The 22,005-nt window shown below is 38.2% G+C and overlaps 1 long non-coding RNA gene across 1 annotated transcript; it reads right to left on the bottom strand.

Moving 5' to 3' along the window:
* Window positions 1-6,828: 6,828 nt before the first annotated feature.
* On the bottom strand, window positions 6,829-21,663 carry LOC128106486 (uncharacterized). Its single transcript, XR_008216726.1, has 3 exons — window positions 19,542-21,663; window positions 15,753-15,872; window positions 6,829-15,501 (listed from the first exon to the last, which is right to left on the bottom strand). It is a non-coding gene; the product is annotated as an uncharacterized LOC128106486 (long non-coding RNA).
* Between the last annotated feature and the right edge of the window lie 342 nt (window positions 21,664-22,005).

Raw genomic sequence — 22,005 nt, forward strand, 5'->3', positions numbered from 1 at the left:
AGCATTTGGCCTGGTTAAGCATTTTGGCTAGTTAAGCATTCAGACTTCTAGCAGAGTTCAGCTGAGAGCCATTGGGATGAGGACACAGAAGCTTCCAGTCTGAGGAAACAGGACCAGCTGAGGAATTGGCAAGGTGAGATAGCTGTGGCTTGTTCTGGTTCTCTGATCTTCCAGTTCACCCCAATACCTGGCTCAGGTTTGATCTTATTAATAAGAACTGTTAAGACTCGTGCTACAAGCTAACATTAGGAATGTAATTTAATGATTTTTAGCAAGACAGAGAGAATACAGATGACAAGGCTTGCCAGAGCTACATGCTTGAGTGGGCAAGTGTCTCTTCAGTAGGGCTTTGTGGGAAGGTTATAGAATCTTTAGAAGGGCACATGGAGGATGCATATCACCACCATCCAGCTTTGAAGCTGCTTGGCTCTCTCTCTGTCTCTCTCTGTCTCTCTCTCTCTGTCTCTGTCTCTCTGTCTCTGTCTCTCTCTCTCTGTCTCTGTCTCTGTCTCTCTCTCTCTGTCTCTCTCTCTCTCTCTGTCTCTCTCTCTCTCTCTCTCTCTCTCTCTCTGTCTCTCTGTCTCTCTGTCTCTCTCTCTCTCTCTCTCTCTCTCTCTCTCTCTCTCTCTCTCTCTCTCTCTCTCTCTGTAGGGGTGGTTGTCTGTGCCATACCCTAAAGCACCACCCCTAGTGAGGCAGCAGGCAGCTGCTAGGTACCTGCCCCCTTGGGCGTGGCCCAGATGTGTGCCCCTCTTCTCTCTTTGCTACCTCGTGGTCTTGGATGCTGGTACTGTGGATCAAGGCAGAGTTCTCCCGAGAACCGCATTGGACCATGCCTCACCCATCCAGAATTCCATGACCAACTCCTTTACTCTTGTGAGTTAAACCCGGAATAAATTCCTTTAACCATCAAATAAACTCCGTGGAATTATCCCGTTATCTCTCTCTCTCCGTCCCTCCCTCCGTCCCCCTCCCCTGCCCCGTGCATTCTGGATGTCCATAACAGAAGTGTGTTTCCAGTTTCTGCCTCCATGCTTCTTTCTTTCCCCATTTGCTGTCACAAGAGACGGACTCTTCCTCTGGGATTGTAAAACAAAACAAAACAAAGCAAAAACAAACAAACAAACAAATTAGCCAACCAATAAATAAACAAAGTGCAATTGCCTGTGTCAGGCCAGGTACTAGAACCAGCTGAAGGAACCCAAGCAGACTCTAATTCAAAAACTAGGGTGTAAAGTAGTAACAACAAAAAAGAAAAAGCCCACTCATCGAAACCAATAACTCACACCCATTAAGGAGGCAGATGTGAGACAGCTTCTGGGCTGGGCCCCTTTGCCTTTTATATTCATTACTGGTGACTTTCCTGGGTTAATTTACTTCTTTTTCATGGCAATAATCAGCAGTAACATATCATATCACTACATATTGAGCAGAAATTGCCCTAATAAAACTCATTCCCTATTTGGGATTGGTATTTTTAAAAGGCAGGTTTCTATAAATTGTCTATATAGATTTTAATTCCTTTATAAAAGAAAAAATTCAATACTAACTTTCTTGAAAGGTATAATTTTAAGCCAACAAAAAATATGTAAGACTTGAAACATGAGCATATGTGTTGAATCCTTCTGAAAATACCTGTTGAGAAACAGCAGGATTTTTAACCTGACTTTAATTATTTCATTGATTTAACAGTGGTTTCTACAGCTCTATGCAGTGGCTCCTGTGTTGATGTCTCAACCCTCACAGTGAGCTAACTAAACACATGCCAGGGAGGGAAACATAATAAATCACAGGAAATAACAAGATCCTTAGGATGGTGCCATCTGAGACCTCAGGATTCTATCGAGTGCTTCTGTTGTTTTAATCTTCACCTTTCACTCTCTTTTCCAGCTTTTCTAACTATATCCCAACTCCTAATTTCTCCCAAACAAGAAGGATATCCCATGCTGTCACTAGTCACAACTTCCATTCTCTGTCTGCCCCATGTCTATTTTCTTTGTTAAATCTTGTCTCATCTCTATTTCTAAGTACCAAGAAGTTGTCAATGAGAGGTGCGGTAGTTTGTTGTACTTTTGTGATTATGGCAGTCAATCAACAGAGAAACTTAGCATTCTACTAGAGAGAGAGAGAGAGAGAGAGAGAGAGAGAGAGAGAGAGAGAGAGAGAGAGAGAGAGAAGATCTTCCCAAGAACAAGCCTCATCAGAAACCTTTGAGATGGGAACACTTACATGCGCAAACACAGTGGGAGATGAGGTTCACTCTGTTGAACATTTGAGTCCAGCCAGTTGTGATGGGTCTTCCTTTTATACGAAGCCGAGGGGTCATGTGACATCCCGATCTCTCTTTGCTGTTGTATTAGCCTAAGTCCAGCAAATACTTCTTTGTCTACTCTAGCCTATCTGCATTCGTCCGCTTGGCCCTCCCAACTCCCTCCACATTCCATTCACTAGGCAGCCAATTTGCTTTATTTTTTTTTCATCCTTAACTTTTTTCTTCCATCTCTGTCCTTTCTCTTTTTTCTGTATTTATAAAAATCAGAAAACAATAAATATAATTTCAAAATAACTGGTTTAAAATAAGATATTTGTCAATAAAAGTTAACTGTGTTCTGTCTCCAGTATTCTGTCATCCTCCTCGTCTTACTTCAGAAACTGAAAAGTATTCTCAGCTCATATATGGAGAAATTTGGGAAAATATCTTTCTAAAGTCCCCAAGGCTGACCACAATCCATCAGTTCAGAGTTCATCAGATTTGAGGTCTCTGAACATGTTTTTTGTGTCTGTGTCTGGTTTACCTGAGTATGATGTACATGTCCAAGGCTTAGAATTTTCTTGATCTGATTCATTCTGAAATTATTCAGAACGTGGGGAGGAGAATGACTTTTTTTTTGTTTTATTGTCTTGCTTTGTTTTGCCTGTAGTGTGGCCAACAAGAGAGTAATCCCATCACTTTATTTCTATTTTAGAGAAAAATAGGCATGCAGACTCATGGATCCTGAATTGGGCAGTTGAAAGTTGGGCATCTAAGGCAGCACTTACAGAAAATGTGTTCTCATATCCCTTGGAGGCATTTGTTTTATGATGGACATTTTACTAAAAATATAAAAAATTTGCATGTATTGAAAATAAGATTGGGTGCATGGAGCATGGGGGCTATGAACTTAGAGAAACAAAAGATGCCCTAAAACAATCCACAATACTAGATTGAATAAATTCTTGATTTTATTGAGACATTAAAAGGAATTTCTTACCTGTTTCTGCTCCAAGGACAACACAAGATACTGCTAGATTCTAGAATTAAGATGCATATGTCTTTGATGGAGAGGGTGGCAATGTTCTGGCTACCATACAGGATCTCATTTTTAAAGAACTTGTGAGTTTACAGGTGAGACCAAGTATGATCAGAGGGATTCGTGTAGCATCATTACGAAATATGTGATTTAGGAAGAATTGGGAGAAATGTGTGGCCTTTAAGATTACATAATTAGCATATTTCCAGTTACAAAACCATGTGTATGTCCTTTACACGGCAGTTTGCTGTGCTACAGACCTATATGGGTTTTATGTTGTTTGACTGAAAATGGCACCAATAGCCTCGTATGTGTGAATGATTGGCACCCAGTTGGTGAAACCATTTGGGAAGGATTAGGAGTTATGGCTTCGTGGGAAGAGGTGTGTCACTGGGGTAGACGTTGAGGTTTCAAAAGCCCATTTGAGATCCCATCTCACTCTTTCTGCCTGCAACTTGCAAATCTGATGTGGAATTAGCTGCTGCTCCAATTTCCTGCCTGCCCACTGCAATACTCCTCAGCATGATGATCATGAACTATAGCCCTCTGAAACTGTAAGCAAGCCTCAGTCAAATTCTTCATTTAATAGGATGCCTTGGTCATGATGTTTCATCACAGCAATGGAACAGTAAAATGAGCTTCTTTGGTTTTTACCCTAATACATTGTTAATTTTTATGAGATCATTGCATGTTGCAATTTAGTAAGAAAACCAAGACAGGGAACAGATAATTCCACAAAATAAACTTTGTGTGAGAGACAAAGATTCTAAAATGATGTGAATTGTTAAGTAGGAAGGTCACATCTGATGGGTAGCCTCAGCATCATTAAGGCAATTGTTGAAGGAGTACTTCTAAGTGATTTGGTTTTGAGTGTCACTCATGATTAGTTCAATCAGTTATTAACTGAGTCATCATAGTTTTGTTGAAAGAGTAAAAGATAAGACTACAGACTACTGAAGACACCCATAGAACTAAAAACAAAACTTGCTGGTTCCCTCAATTTCAGAAATGTCCAACCTTTCTAATTCTAATGTAAGTTTTATAGGCACAAACAATACGATTTATTCCCTGAAGTGTCTGTGGGATTAAAGATGGGTAGGTACTTCAATCATCTGCTGAATATGTTGAGATAAAATTAACTCTCATTGAGAAGTACATATTGTTTACTCCCACTCTAAATCCAACTGTGTGAGGTTTTGCTTGTTAGCTATTTGCTCTGAAAATATCTGTGACTGACAAACATCATTATTTTCTTGTTTTTCTTGTTAATGTTTCACTTACTAGACTTTACATATACACAATATTCACTGAAGACTGAGAAAATAGATTGTCATAAAATATCTCTAACTATTTGATACCTGTAGAGTTTAAGTTTGAATCATTTTACATGCAAAAACTATACGTGTGTGTAGTAAAATTAGAACTGTGGCATTATGTGTCATTTTGAGTTGTTCAGGCAATATATGACACTAAACATGCCCAACACCTCACTGCTAGAGAATGATTTCAAAGTACAAGAATAAACTGATTCAAATAGAAGAAGCAAAAAAGAATTAACACACAGAAGAAAAATGATCCCTGTAGGAATATTTCTCTATGTCATAGGGTAGTTTTCTTGAACTTTTATGTCATGTTCTAATGGGTAAAGCATTCTAGATGCTTCCACTGAGTTCTTTCTTATTTTTAACTGGTGATAAATAAATGTTTCAGACTTGTAACTAATCTGAGTTTAATTTGTGTTCTATATTTAATACCTGCCCTTTTTAGCTCATGAATTTTTAGCTTTCAGGCACTGGGCATTTGGCCTCCTGCACTGGGTAAAACACTTAGTATTGAGAGCTTCCAAAAATGTAGAAAGGAGGCATCAAACAAAGATAAGACTGGAAACTAAACAAAATCTACAGCCATATACCCTTGGCATATCCTAGGTAGGTCCTACCTACCTAGCAGACCCAGCTGAGGAACCAAACATTCAGGCTCCCCATAGGAGCCTGTGGGGAGCACGTCACCTCCAAACCAGAACACTCTGCAGCTCATCCTGTCCTTCGTGACACACTCAGGCATGAATTGATTTATTTAGATTCCTCTCATCTCTTTGTAAGAACAATCCCCTTTTGCAATGCAGTTTATGCTATGTTCTAATTTTATTCTTTGAGACATTTTTCTCTTGGCAAAGTAAATAAAAGGCTTTGCAATAGCTTTCCTTCCTTCACTGTATTTTATTTCAGTATATCTTCCTGCACACCAGTGAAGAATATCTGTAGTTCCTGATTTGTGAAGCAGGGAAACAAGAGGCCTAAATGTGAGCAGTGGCCTTTTAGTCAGGTACAGGATGAGAGGACACATAGATATTCTTCTCTGAAAGAAGAGTTGGAAAAGGCAAAACTAATTTAGATCATAAATGTCTTGTTTGCCAATCATTAATCAGCACTCTAAAATATTCTTCAAATGAAAAATATTAGTTTGTTCTTTGCAAGGTGTAAGATAAAATGAATATAAACATTCATTTTAAGGCGATGCATGCTTCAAATTTAAATTAAGTCATTATTTTAGCATCCCGTCATACATTCCTTCCCTCACTCTTCTAAAAACACCAACTATGGAATCTCTTTCAGGCCAATCTTAATCCTAGCATCTGAGGGGTAGAAGGAACACAGGAAATGACTGTATCAAAGGTGCATTCACTCCTGTGGAGTAAGTGAAAGTTGAAGAAACACTACCTGGTAAATGACTATGTTCAGGATGGAGTACATGCTGTATGGGTGGCAACCACCAAAAGAGAGCAGACCTATGTGCATGAAAATGTCAGTGAATCCCATGACCTTGTTGTAGGCAACATTACGCTGTGTCTTGGCAGGTGCTTCCCAAATAACCACTCAGAGAACATTATTAATTATAATGATCGACTGATAGCTCAGGCTTATTACTAACTAGCTCTTACAACTTAAATTAACCCATTTCTATTCATCTCTGTACTGCATCGAGGCTCGTGATTTTTGCCTCTCCTGCATGTCCTGCTTCCTTTCTGTCTGGCTGGTGACTCCCCTGACTCAGCCTTCCTTCTTCTGAGCATTCTCTCTGCCCCAAAAATCCTGCCTAGACATTGGCCGATCGGCTTTTTATTAACAAGGAGAGCAATACATGTTTACAGTGTATGGAGATTGTTCCACAGGACCTTCTAATCTAACAAAATTATTAATTAAAAAATTTTAAGCATAATGGAAAAATAGTTTATGACTCTTTTTATGTAGTTAAGCAAGTTCACTCCCTGTCATAACCAAAGAAAGTTCAAAACCTCAACTTTTTTTTTAGCTTCAGTGTGCATCTTACCATTCAGACATATTCAGAGAAGTCAAAGAATTCACAATGAGTAAAATGGAATCCAGGTCCTTTTAGTTTTTGGTGATTCAAAATGAGGGATTGGGAAGAAGGCATTCTGGGCAGATGCATCAGAATGGGGTGTAGCCTAGGACTCCATGGAGGTTAGAGCCTGTATTCCAATGCAGATGTTATAACACAAGACCATCATCACTCAGGATTGGGTAACAGTGTTTTACAATTATTTAATCTATATTCATTATCTTATATAAACAATCAGAAACAGTATTTATGTACTACATGAATATTACATTCACTTTCTCTTTTAATTCCCCAAGAGTTTAAAACCAGTAAAGATTAACTTGGGAAACAATCTGAAAATCACAACATTCATATTGTAAAGAAGAGTTTTAGATTTCAAACAAATTACCAGTCAACAAACTTAGAATAAACTGTTGAATTGGAAACTGCTTTCCATGAAGCTATCCAGTAAAATTCTGGTATCTGCAAGCAAAACTAGGAGGCATTAAGCCCCACAAACTTACACAAACAGAACCATCTATATTGAAGAGCATGACTGATTAACCCTACAGTAGTTAAAACAATGGATTGCCATGTAGCTGTTTACATACATGTTTCCCCTTTCAAAGTTTATTTAAAACTGTATTATCAGGGATAAAATATAAAAATTTAATGTCAAGAGTCATATTGTAGAAAAGAAACTAATTCATGTACATTACCAAATAGAAGTACTGACTGCTTAGGTCCTTTGTGGAAAAGGTTATTTGTAATGACCAAATTCGTCACTGTTTGGAATCTTGGAAAGGTCACAGAGAGAAGGTTTTCACTTGTTTTAAATAAAATTCTATATTTTAAAAATAAATATGCCTTTCTCCCATTTCATAGAAATATCAACGCTGTTTGCCCTATAATTTACTTTTTGAGCCTCTGACATTTACCCAGCTGACTGTCTTTGGAGAACAATCTCTTGACTGAGAAGGCTTTAGGTAAGAAAACTGTCAATTACAAATTACTGCTTGATGCATCCTAAAGTGCAGACGTCTCCAGATTTAAAGACCAACCTTGTTAAGTACATTGCAATCTCTACCTTTAACCAAAGTCTACACAGTGTTTCTATGCCATTGCAGATCTACTTGACTAACAAAGATATAGTCAAGGAAAGGAAAATGCTTTAATTATATAATAATTGCATTGTAAAGCTAATACAGGAGTATATTTCCAAATTTGACCATTGTTAAATCAGACCTGAAATATTTAGAGGTTCTTAGAATTGCACACATACCTTATTATCTCACAGACACTTTATTGAGCAATTAAGATCTTGACTTACAGTCATGTGATACGCACAGATGAACATCCAACTTGGATTGGTTCTCAAAAAGACATTATTTTCAACACCACAGGAATGAGCAAATACGGGTTAAATAAATGTCTTGCACTTCTTTTGAACATACTTTAGCGTGTATAGTATCGCCAGAAACTAGTCTGTGAAAATAAATATTTCTAAAAGTGACTTGAGATGACATTTCCAAAGGAATGAAAGCCATTGGGACAAGAACTTATTGCCCAAGAGAAATGGCTTTCCACTTGTAGTGGCCAGCATTGTGATACACATATTCATAGGTGCTGAGTGGAGTGTAGATGATACTTATACACTTAGTGTCAAGTGTATTTCCAACATTTCAAAACAGTGTAAGCTTGGGCTAGATACTTTCAGAAATTATTGGGTATGTTATGACCGATGCTACAACCTTTGGTACAAAAGTAAATTTTACCTTTCAGAAAAATGTCAATGTTACATGGAAAAAGAAAGATATATATTTACCTTTACATTCATGCAGCAAATATCTCCAAAGAAAACAATCAAATACCCTGGTTATGCCTCAAGATGAGTTTAAAGAGCTGTTTTTTTACTTAATTAGATAATAATTTGTGTCTAAAACACATATCTTTAAAAAATTCCATGTTTAATCTTAGGATAAAATAAAATATGGTTCAAATCATACTTTATTTTCTTATGGCTTACAAACATGCACACATGTTAGTACATATGCTTGATTGGTATATGTATATATGATATAAAAATATATGATAAACACATACATTACACATACACAAGCACCAATGAGTGCTGAAATGGTCACTTCTTAATGTTTAAATTTTCTTCATCCAGAAAATATATTGAAATCAGTATTTTTAAAAATGTATATTTAATTCCAACTATTTTGTCTCACTATAAAAAATAATAGTGTTTTTTCAAGTATAGTATACAAATCAGGGTTGATATTCTGTTCTTGCTTTTGTGTACTGCTTGGCATCAGACCCAAGTGTTGTACATTCTAGACAAGTACCCAAACACTGAAAGACATCCCAAGCCAGAGCTATTTCCATAACAGTTGTAGGCACTCATGTATAACTTCAATAACACACTCATCTACAACTACTAGAATACTAGGTGAAATATTATGAGTTACAATTCCACCTAATCCAACATTTCTGTCTTTTTGGAAGTTATTACCCAACTGAAATAAGCAATAAACAAACAATACAAATACAATGTGAGAAATTATGTATCAATGGTAAAGTTACCATGTTAGAGTCAGTCATGAAGGAAAAAGGGAGTTATGAGAGTATAGTAATGGGAGAGATGAGGCTCAGCTTGTAAAAAGCTTGATATTCAAGAGTGAGGACCAGAGTTCAAGTCCTCAACACTCATACAAATATCAGGCAAGTGGCTATACCTACCTGTAGTTCCGGAACTTGGGAGTCAGAGAAAGGATCTCTGGTCCATAGCTAATCAAATCATTGAGCTCAATTGAGACATCTTATATATTGATCTCTATATAAGGTAGATCTAATGTCTACACAGGCTGATGGAGTTGGGGCACACTCCATGCCTAGATGCTAGTGATTCCTGTGCATTTCCTAATTGGCCTGTGGCTTCTCCTTGAGAAAATAAAACTAGTAACAGCTCATTTTCAATTTAGCTAGTAATTCCAGTTGAGCTATTTTCAAGAGCTATAAAGTACAATAAAACATTTGGACTGTGATTTGAATAACTCAAAACCTCAAAATAAATAGTTGTCTTTTGAGACGGTCACCTTATTAGTGTGATTTCCAGCTGCTTAGCTGAAAGTCAGACAAGCCTTCTCCAGACATAGTTCTGAGAGTCTCAGAGTCACACTCCTGCAGTGGTGCTCAGTGCAGTGAACAAATGTCAACCTTCTGCCATCTCTTCCTTGCTGCTCATTGTCTTCATGATCTTTCCCTAGCAGGAGATCATTCCTGCCAGAACGTTCAAAGGAGATTTCAGTACTGCTTGTGTGAGTCAAGTCATCCATTTACAGGCATGACATGGAGACTCTTCATCTGTCTTGGGGATTTCATGAGTGAGAATAAAACCAAGAAGTCCAGGAACAATGCCAGATTTTCAGAAAATACAGTGTCACAGAGTCTGCTTCATTCAGGATCTTTCTAGTCTGTGTAGTTACTCAACTATACACCCTCAACACCCTTTGACACATAGTTCAGGAACATTGATTAGAATCATTTTGTATCAACATATGAGGAAGCTCTAAACAATCATGTGTTGTAGTAGTCCTTGCAAACCAAAAATGAGCAAAGGAAAAAACCTCAAAATTTCAATGAAAACCCCATATAAGAAATGAGATTTATAAGAGAGATAATTTTTCTAAGCTAATTTTCTCTTATAACAGTATTTTCACAAATTTTTCTGTATGTTGAACTGTGTCAAGAAATCCATTCTAACATCCTGTGCTCACCCAGTTGAGTGAGATGATGGAAGAACCACTGGAGTTGAGTTACATAATGAGAGAATTATCTTGAACTAAATATAAAATTAGGAAATGACACATTAGCACATGCCTTCCCTCTGGAGCAATGTAATCATATCAATGGCCTTCTAGAGGATGTTTGTGGGGCAAATCAATTGTCTTTCCCTTTAGTCCAGGACGGGAAATTGATCGTGTTAAATAACCAGGTAGCACTCACAGAACATTCCCCCATCTTTCATTGAGTTGCATCCTCATGCAGACACTTGCACATTACAGATGTCTCCTGGCAGTGGGACCCTATTGTTCTAAAGATAAATTTTCAATCTAGGAATATTTGGTATACAGGAAAATGGTTCCTGAGCAGTGAGTCGCCTTCTATGCACAGAGCAAGCCCATATAAAATGGTAGCCTTGTAATAGTATATAGCCTGGTGTGTAGTATGCTGGACCACTAGGACATCATTTGTGCTTGCACACTCACTAATTTTCACAAACAATTAAGCCATCTAGCTGTGTATTTCCTTCCCAGAAAGTGTAATCTCATTAAATGCCTCATGAGATTTTCAAAGTAACTGGTTGTGTCCTAATGTTTAAAACTAAAGTTTAAAACTAAGTTAATGTGCTACACTGTCATCAAAATTAGCACTAGACAAAGAGGAAAAGGGACTGAGCTTCACTTGGTCCATGGAATTATCTTAAATGTGTAAGATGCAAAGCATAGATTGTACATGCTTTGCAATACATTAAACTGTAATACTATAGCCTCTCATGCCCATGGAGCATGCATTCCAAGACACCTGGATGTCTAAAATATCACATAGCACTAAATCTTACATATTTTTTCTAAAGTTAGAAAATTTTATACTCATTATAAAATTTGATTTATAAATAAAACAATAAATTAATACAACAAAATTATAATCACACGCTACTGTAAAAGTTACATCCTCTCTGTCTCTGTCTCTCTGTCTCTCTCTCTGTATTCGTCTTTCTTGTGATGCTATAAAGTGACATAGTGCTCTCACACTGTGACATGAGGGTCACATCACCACAAGTGAGGCGACCCCTCCACCATCTATCTGGTAACGGAGACAGCTGTTAAGTGCCCATGGTAGGGTCACATAGAGACTGAAGATGCATGGCCAATTGATGATTCCCATTGTTCAGAGAGGGATCGGGCCTGCACCGGAGGTGTCAATATACTCAGACCTGTGCCCAGTTTCAACTTAGGAATTATTTACCTCTGGAATTCATTGTTTGGACTATGATCAACTGTGTTAACTGAAACCATACAAAAGGAAGTAAAGGAAAAGCGGCCAACTGAGAGTTACCATTGCAGCCATTGGTTTGTGGTTGCTGATCTCAGCTTTCTCCTTCAGTAATTTTGAAGGTGAGATTTCTATATTATTTGAATTAGCAACTGTTTCCTCTCTCTCATTTCTGTTCATGTCTGACCCAACTTCTTCAAGATGGAGCAGTATGTCCATGGCTGTCAGACACGACAATAGCACTGTACCTATGACTAGGTAGATGCTTGAAAAAGGAATCCAATGTGATGAGCCTACTTGGTAATTACAGAAAATTTATTTCTCAAAGAATAAAGGTTTTCCAGAGACAGACAGTGCAATCATGATCTGTGGGTAGGATTGGCTGCCAGCTGCTCTGAGTTCTTAAAGAAACATCAGAAGTCAGTACTCAGGCAGAGCTGGCATTAACAGACTATAACTCTACTCAATATTGGAAACTTTTTGAAAACTAACCAGGAATTCAGTCAAGAAATGATGAAACTTGCTCATAGATTGCAAGCAGGTGTTTGGTCCACCAGGAAAAGAGAACAAAATAAAATCTATGATATGTTGTGGTGTACGACTGAAACGTGAGGCAAGTGTGGAGTGGAAGGTTTGTCATAGCGTATGACCAAAGAGAATTAGTTCTCATTAATTATCTTAATGAATGCTAGAGCAATAGGCAGGTCTATCAAGTTCATGAGTGGCTGCTGCTTTTGATGGAAGAAACCGGATACTGAATGCATGAGAGAGACTGAAAGGCTGAAGATACCAAGCTCTGACAGTCATATGGGGGCTGGTTAGATGTGTCCAGAGATGGTTACTCTACACAGCATGAGGAGCAGTGTTTGTAGTTCCCAATTTGTCTTTAATTACTTAATATAATTTCATTGATGGTTGTGTTAAAATATTTATTTCAAAATCAATGTGACAATTTTTAAGGGCTTTCTGTAATCCCATCCTGTGATAATGTGTTTTCTTTTAATTAATGTGGATTGGCATCCAGCTTTCTTTAATGAAAAGGCAATGATGTATTTTCAAGTTTGAATCGGAAGTAGTAATTAATACAGAGTGCACAATCTGTGTGTTAGTCATCCTGAACTAGATAAAATGTAGAACCTTAATGAGAGACTTGCCATACTTTTGAATTTTCTTCCAAAGCAAAAATACACAGTGTTTCTCCCAAATTTCTTCCATCAGTGACTTTAATTAGTGATTAGTGGTTAATGCTTATGGTTTCTAATCTCCTTTAATAATGACAGGTCACAAGCTAATGATAACTTTAAAATGTGTTAAAATGAATCATCATTTAAGAACAACTTTTTTTAGATTCTGTTTGCCTGCCACCTTCAAGAAGTGGTTGTAGAATACCCTAGGAAAGAGAATGTTATATTATTTATAACCATTTCTCTTTGTATGGAATATGAAAAATATACTTATTAGTACCACACTCCCAAGGACATGGCAAGCTTTTCAATTCCAAGAATCCAGAATTTAATATAGTGCAAAATGTAAATGATTAGTCAGTTTGGGTCAGACACAAGTGTACAACCAAGTGACGTTCCAATTTCAACTGAAACTAGAATAGCCAACTGTAATCAAAGGAACTAATAAATGAGCTGAATGACAATGCACCATATTTCTTAATCTACAAGGAAACGAATTGCCCTGGCTTGTTCAAATGCCAGATCAAACAGTCTGAAAAGAATCAAGAACAGAGTAGAATTGAATATAAATGTGTTATTCTAAATTGCAGATTTATTCTATTTTTATTTTGTTTCAACTGTAATTCAATCAAAGTGGTGCAATTCTCAATCAGCTTGCCCCTCTCCATGGAATGTGGCTGTAAAGATGTATGGTGCAGGAAGGGGAATTTATCATCTACTCATTCATTCCTTCACTGTGCATCTTTGTTTATCTGTTCTTACATTAAGTTTTGTGTAGATATTGGGATTTATTTCTCCCCCCCAGAAAAAATAAAACAAAGGAAAAAAGTTGTAACAGTATTAGAAAGAAAGAGTTACTAATTAGGTAATCTATGGTATGAACATTAACAATATCTGCCCACATTTAAGGGATTTTTCTACATCTCTGTAGGAAAGAAATTGGAAATTCAAAGTTCCAGGCCTAACTCAGGGAGAAATGAGACAGAGATAAGCATAGTTTATGTAGACCCCTGGGTGTGGCTGAGGATATCTGAGGAAGAGAATATGAAATAAGAAGAGAGATTTGGGTTGAGAATTGAGGAGATATACAATTATCAAGCCATAAACAATTTCAAGGAAGAAGCCAGAGATGGAAAGAAAAGCCAAGAAGATGGCGTGTCAAGAAAAATAGCAGCAGAAAAAAGTTTTAATAGGACTATATTAACTCTGCAAAATTCTGCAGTGTCTTAAATGTGACACGTACTTATTAATACTGACATGATTTATCAGTATGAAATTATTGGTGTAACCCATAGAATTATGTCATGGCAAAATGATGGTAAAATCCATACTGAAAGAATGAAACAGCATGTAGGCACCATGGACGTTTGTGTGTGGTTTTGGGTAATGTTGATTCACTGGCTTTAAGAGAGATGAAGCCATAGCTGGGGAAAGACACGCACTGCAGAATTCAGTTTCTGTCTGGAAATTGTTTTTGATTTGTGTTTATTTGTTTAAATAATTGTGACTTTTAGGATATCTGGGGAGATTAGAAAGGGGCTAGGCTACTTGAAGGAACAAGGGCACTCATCAGAAAAGGACAATGAACGTATGAACACAGTAGCAGCCTGGCTAATACACAAACCACATCAAGGAATGCCATGCTGGGTACTCACGCACAGTGGAGAGGCTCTACCAGATTGCTCTCTTTGCTGCCTTTGTTTTCATTAAGTAGAGCAGGAGGCACTGGTAAGGTAGGTGTTTATTTGTGCAAACTCCAGTTTACAATGGACACAAGAACACTAGGAGACATGAATAACGCTGAGAGTACTAGAAAGTCCAAGCCAGTGCAGAGGAAAACAGCTCAAATGCCAGTGAGAAGCAGGTAGGGTACAAAGGAGTGAAGACCGCAGCAAGGTTGAAAATACTTAGTCAAAGTGCTTGAGTATGTGCTCAAAGCTAACAGACAACTGCCCCGAATTTATAAGCAACAGTTTAAAGATGGCTCTAAATGTTAAGGCAATGTGCAACCAGGATGAAAACACACAGACAACAGACAATTACACACACACACACACACACACACACACACACACACACACACACACACACACATACACACACAGTGCAAATATGGACACACACAAGCATAGGGACAGTCACAAACACAAACTTCAGCAAAAGTCAGTAGCTCATTTATGGAGGTGGAAGACTAGACAGGCAGTCCTTCAATGTGCGGCAATAGGGCTGCGGTATGCTGAAAGAGATGCTGGAGGAGGGAGATTCCTGGTTAAAGAGGGCTGGGGTGAAGGGAGAGTTCTCTACTTTAGTGTGAAATCATAGCACCTCAGGTCATCTCAAGAACAGAAGTGGGAAGGAGGCAGCACAGTGAAGAGGCCAATTCCCTGGGCTTTCACAAAAGCTAGACAGTAAATGCAAATAACTTGCTGTGGAATCTTCCTTGGAAAAAAGGACCAAGTTCCCACGCCTGTGTTCTGGATTGTCAAGGGCCATCTGTAGGTCTTTCAGAGGATAACCCCATCACCTTAAACTGTCAGCACCACCACATTCAGCAACACTAAGTACTGAGACCTTCAGCAAGGGTGCCAGCCTATTGGGTGTTCCCAAATGGAATGCTGCATAGACATCTAGAGCAAAATATAAAAAATTTTATTCTTTTTTTTTTGGTTTTTCGAGACAGGGTTTCTCTGTGTAGCTTTGCGCCTTTTCCTGGAACTCGCTTTGGAGACCAGGCTGGCCTCGAACTCACAGAGATCCGCCTGGCTCTGCCTCCCGAGTGCTGAAAATTTTTATTCTTAATAAAAATCACACACGGTGACCTCAAAGTTACAAATAACTGATTTCCAAGCAGAAATCTGGGATTGTTGAGTCAACTTACCTTGGAGAGCTGCATGTTCTCCTAGTGGTCTCCTAGTCCATTTCTTTTCATGCCAAAAGGGCATTGGAAATGAAAAGTGTTGAGCAGTAATTCCAAGGACTTCTAGATTTAGTCCTTAACCTGAATGTGAAGAGAAAGAGAGAATGAAATTCAAATTGCAAATCCTATCAGGAATCTTTGCTACTTATGCTTTCCGGCAAATGCATCTGGGAAAGGAAATTGAAATCAAGATTAAAATGAGTCCTTAATAATCCTGAATTGACCACTTCTGACAGGTCACAGAAGATGAATTGGGAGACATAAACTGTTCTCTTATCTTGCATACTTGAAGAACACCATTTTATCTCAGGTTCCCGAGGACCTTGAAGGTCAAAACTCTGTTCATATCAGCGATAATGGAAGACAGACCTTGTATACCTCATTAACTTTCATCAGAGGTAGGTTCCCTTTAAATAGGCATTTAAATTGACCATAGTTTTAGTTTTGTCTGTAAATTTAATCTATCTACTTTTGTAATAAATGTATTATCAATGGGAATATTGCAATATAAACTAAACTATAGAACTCTATTTTCTGTACTATTTATTGAACTGTCACAATAAACACCCAAACAGACAAACTCAATGTTTTTCAGTTGTTTGGGATCCATAGTTGGATTGCTCTTTGTGCATGGGAAAGATGTCCATTTATTAATTTAAAATATATGAAGCATTTGCATTATCAAACCTACTTCTGAGAAGAAACCCTGTCTTTTCCATTTAAAAGGGTCATATATACTTATAAAAGAAAGAAGTGTTTGGTCCCAACATTGTTCAGAGCACACTGAAGTGTGAGTGAAGTTCCTTAAATTGGTAACAATATTTTACTAGCCACTGGCTAGTGTTACAGTTGGTGCTTGGAAAGCTATGAACTCCCTCAAACTATCTTTAAAATTCAATTTAATTCTCTTAAAATATCCAACACTTTGTACATTTTATGAGTTCATTTTGACTTTATTTATTCAATTCAGTTTCACTATATCCTACAGTAAGAAAAAAAAAAGAACCTATTTAACAAAATTGAGCTTAAAACTCCACTCTTCTGAAATTGCTTATAAAATGCCACCTTTGAAATTATCATTCCAGATGAAGAAACACTCGTGGCAATCTTAATTTAATAATTATATGAACAAAGACAATTAAAAGAATGCTAGAAATAATTTTATTGCTTTGTGCAACACACAAATTTAATATATTGAATATCAGAGTTAGAGCTTAATGAAGGAGCTGTTTGGATGTAAATGTGAGTTCATTCCCAAAGCCTCTGGGTCTCAGAAGTTCATCACGAACAGCCAAGTTGGCCTGGAAACTGCACAGCTGACAGTGGCCTGAAGGAATGGGGTGACATCAAAACTTGACAAAGAGCCTCCTTGCCCAGGGACAGGAGTAAGTGTGGGGGCGGGGGGCGGGGGGGGGGGCAGGAAACTGTCTTATCCTACAGCTTCATCAGACCCTGACTAGGTATTTCTGAGAGGCATGAGGAGAGGAACTGTACAACCTCATTAACAATGTCACAAACAAAAAAAAAAATATTCCAAAATGATTAACAAGCTGAACTCGTTTTCCCGCTGGGCATGTTCACATTTGAGTGGGCCAATCACAGAAGGATGTTCACATCTTCAGCATATGGGAGTTGCTGTCGGAGGAAAGCAATTACCACACTACACTCTTCCAAAGCTGCTTTGGGCTACAAAAAGCAGCATTAGTTGATGGAGAAAAAGGCATTAAAATATAAACATACTGAGACTTCTTTGAAAATGTATTTGGTTTAAAACAAAATGTTGAAGAGTATTATCTACTTTGCATTTTAAATATTCTGAAAGAAAACATTTGTTTAAAATGTCATGAACATGAGAACTTTCTTCCTTTAAAATATTTGTCAATTATTTCCCACATTTTGTTCTATCTTGGCATCTAGACTTGAATTTCATAGTAAAACTCAGAAGTCATTTAAACGACAATTTTTTTTTCTTAGCAGAGAGAGAGGAGTTGAACAAAGAAACGGCTTGGTGTCTCAAGTTAAGGCAGACACTGTTCTTTCTCTTTTTTTCTTTTAAAAAAATTATTTTGTGAGTGGCGGTGTGTGTGGATGTATGTGTGGGCATGTGCATATGGAGGTCAGAGGACAGCATCTGAGAGTTTATACTCTCCCTCTTTCATGCAATTTCCAGGGACCAAGCTCAGATCCTCAGGCTTGGTAAGAAGTACCTTTCACACTAATCCATCTCACCTGCCAAACATGCTTTTTCTATAATGCTGGATGATTAAGATTATAAGAACACACATAAATAATGTCAGCTATTTACATGCCTGGCTCATATTATTCATTCTCTATGTTACAGATGTGTTATTAAGTCTTAGATGTGGAGGCTGGAGAGATGGTTCAGAGGTAAGAGCACTGGTTGCTCTTTCAAGAGGTCCTGAGTTCAGTTCCCAGCAACCACATGGTGGCTCACAACCATCTATAATGAGATCTGGTGCCCTCTTCCGGCCTGCAGGCAGAACACTGTATATATAATAAGTAAATCTTTTATAAAAAAAAAGTCTTAGATGTGTATGTACACATACACATATGTACAATTTATTACACAGTGTGAAGGAAAAAATGCTTAACTAAAATACACCTTTGTCCTCCAGTAGGATAAGTGTCCCCTAGTCCTATAGAACCACGTGTAATAACCCAGAGAAGGCCAACTGGATAGAAAGTCTCAGGACATTCAGAGGTTCTATACAGATTTATGTGATGAACACAGTCATCATCTGTCCATGGAATGTGCATCTGTGGGTCCAACCTGGTGCAGATCAAACACACTTTTGATAACTGTGAGTGTGCAGAGCGTGTGTACACAGTTTCCATCATTATTCCCTAAACAATACAGTGTAACAACTCTGTGCTTAGCCTCAACAGTGTATTAGGTACTCTATGTGGTTTAACTGTGACTTTAAGTGCACAGGAAGATGTGCAGAGGTGGCAGGAAAACTCTGGAATAATTTCCCACAGCCACCAATGGACACTGATGGACAGCTGTCCTGGGGATACTCATACTCATTTCTCAAGAGAGGTGAGCAAGATTGTTCACTGGTCACTTTCCTACAGAGTGTTGACTGCTCTGCTGGATGCTGCTGAAGGTTTATGATGCACAAGCAGAACTCTTTACTGTAGAAACCTGGGGAGTGTTGGTAATTTGGGGGTAAACATTTATTAAATAGAATGGTGAAAGTGAGACAGGAGAGATCTAAGTAAATGTGTTTCCAATTTTCACTCATACATTTGGTGCCTGAGACAGCTCCTATTGTAAAGAAGGGAAACAGCATGTGTGTGCACATCACAATGATTTTGATAAATTCAAAGTGATGCTATATGCTTAAAAAAATCATGGATTTATTGTTTACAAACAGATGCAGTTTATTGAATATGTAGAATATCCAAGGAGGGGAAAGTGACCAGTTAGCAAAGCTGAAGGAAGGTAGTAAATACAAAGTTTATATGACATCCTGGTGAAGAATGGAAAAACGTAAGGTCAAGAGGGATTGTAGAAGGCCAGGGGCATATGTGATTGGCACAGCAAGGTCAGTGTTATGAACTTAGTCATCCATCCTTAAACAGATGAGTTAAAAGAACAGAAGTCTAGTGGAAGAGGAAAATGGCAATACAGAACTCCAAGCAGCAGAGGTAATGGTAGCTAGAAACTGATGGAAGTTTGTCTTATAGGACATAAACAGACAAAGAAGAAATCAAAGCACTATTCACCTTGACAGGGGAAGATATGAAGAAACCAGGTGTTCTCAGCCGTGAGAATGGAGACAGGACAGAAAAGAAATGCAGAGAAGTTTGCACCCAATGTTTTGGCAAATGAGATAAATGAGTAGGAAGAGATCAGAGTACCAGCTCCAACTGTGTTAGTGTGTGAACAACACGTGATGTCTTCTCTTGTCTCTGTCAGCTTTCCACCACAGCAGAAAAACACCCGAGGAAATCAGCTCAAAGGGTAGAAATATTTTGGGGCTCACACTTTCAGAGGGATTGATCCATGATGGGTGGTCTCTGGTGACTTTGAGTCAGGCAGTGCTTCTTGGCCCATTAAGGCGGTGGAAGAAACCTACCAACTGGAAACCAAAAAGCAAAGAGAAAGGAGGGTCCATGAACCCAGTGTCTCCTTGTAGGACACATTTGCCCTGGCATCCCTTCTTTTACTCTCAATGAATTTTGATGGCTACACCACATTTGCAGAAGCATAGGGAGGGCACCATGACAGGGTGGAGTCATAACCACAGTGAGGATGCTACAATTTTTCCTGTGGGATAGGGTTATACTAATGCTACTCAGATTACAGAGTGGATCAGAGCAAATTCTTGAATCAATATGTAGACAGAAAGTAAGACCTGAAGACTGTGTGGTGAGAAGTGGAAGTGAGGTGAGTAAAAGGGGGGTAAGAGGAGAGGAGCCAAATGTCAGCTGGTGTTTGAGGATCTGGTATCTGAACAGACAAAAGGAATAAACTCAGGGGAAAATCAAAGGTACCACCTTGAGTGTGACTCACTTGGGGTGTCAAGGACCCGTGCTTGAGATGTGGGAAACACAGAGTATTTGATGCAACCTAGAGTCATTTTCACTAGGTTGTTGATTAAATGCCACTGAGTCTCAGAAGAGCTGATCTTAGCAAGAAATAGTGACTCATCATGGCTCTCATGTGAATATTTCCTGAAGTTAGATTCCAGATGACCCATGTTAAGATTACCTGGAATTACTTAGAAGTCTCTGGAGCCAGGCTGCTTGCTAAATCTGATGTCATCCCAAATTAGACCTGCACAGTTCTAACATGTTGAAGTGTGATAATCCCTGATAGATGACAGATGAGGGATATACCACTGGGGACAGGATGGTGTGACTGCTGGCAAGATTTTGGATGGTATGAATACTAACAAAAGAATTCAGGTCTCTAGGGAGGTTAAGAAGGAACTATCAGGAAAAAAAATCCCCCCCCAAAAAAAAACAACAAGAAACATCAGAGAAACCAGGGTTAGACTGCTTCAGATTTACATGTTCCAAATTAAAGTTTATAAAACACTCTGAATATTTGCTTCTCCACTCAATTGTAAGGCCATGAGATGTAGCATGAATCTTAAAAGTTCTTATTAATAAAATCAAACCTGAGGCCAGTTATTGGGGTGAACACTGGAAAATCAGAGAGCCAGAACAAGCCACAGCTACCTCATCTTGTCGGATCCTCAGCTGGTCTTGTTTCCTCAGACTGGAGGCTTCTGAGTCCTCATCCAGAATGAGTCTCAGCTGAATTGCTGCTAGAAGTCTGAAAGCTTAACCAGCCAAATGCTTAACCAGGCCAAAATACTTCTAGTTTCTGGTCCTCATGCCTTATATACCTTTCTGCTTTCTACCACCACTCCCTGGGATTAAAGGCTTGCTTTCTGGGATTAAAGGCGTGATGAGTCACCATGCCTGTCTGTATCCTTGAACACATGGATTTCTGCCTCTGGAATCCTAGGATTAAAGGTGTGAGTGCCACCATTTTCTAGCCTCTGTATCTAGTGGCTGTCCTGTCTCTGACCCTAGGTAAGTTTATTAGGGTGAACAATATTTTGGGGAACACAGTACCATCACAATGAGATTCAGAGATTGGCTACTTAGCCTCAAGGTCTCAATGATGTGGCATAGGAAACATGTCTTCTTTGTGTGTTTATATTGGCTTTGTTTTTGTTTGTTTGACAAAGGAGCACAAATGTTTAAGTCTCAGTATTGATGTGTTATTTATCATAAATGATAGGGGATAATTTCAAATGGAGTTCCTCTGAGGGAGAAGATACATTTTAAATAAATTTGTGGTATTTTCTATTAAAGGTCTGAGGTGAATGCTATTTCCTAACTTTAAATTTTGTTCATGTGTATTATCTAAGCCATGTGGCTATTATATATTTATATTTAATTCAACACACATATATCTAATATGATAGATTTTCTTAGCATTTGAACATGTTGAAAATGCCATGCATTTCTTCCGAAGTGGAGCTATCATTGGCTAATGATCAAGGAACAATAGAATCACCTAATAGGAGTCTGCACTACTCTTTAGCGGTGATTTATGCCCATTCTGATTTGTTATGTTATAAATACCCACAATGCAGAGGGTATAGAAGCCTTTTGGGTATATATGAGAGGAATGTGTATAGCCCAAAGCTCTATATTTTAAAACACTCTT

Source organism: Peromyscus californicus, unplaced genomic scaffold, assembly GCF_007827085.1.
Source record: "Peromyscus californicus insignis strain IS unplaced genomic scaffold, ASM782708v3 Scaffold_9__1_contigs__length_137607984, whole genome shotgun sequence".
Lineage (NCBI taxonomy): Eukaryota > Metazoa > Chordata > Mammalia > Rodentia > Cricetidae > Peromyscus > Peromyscus californicus.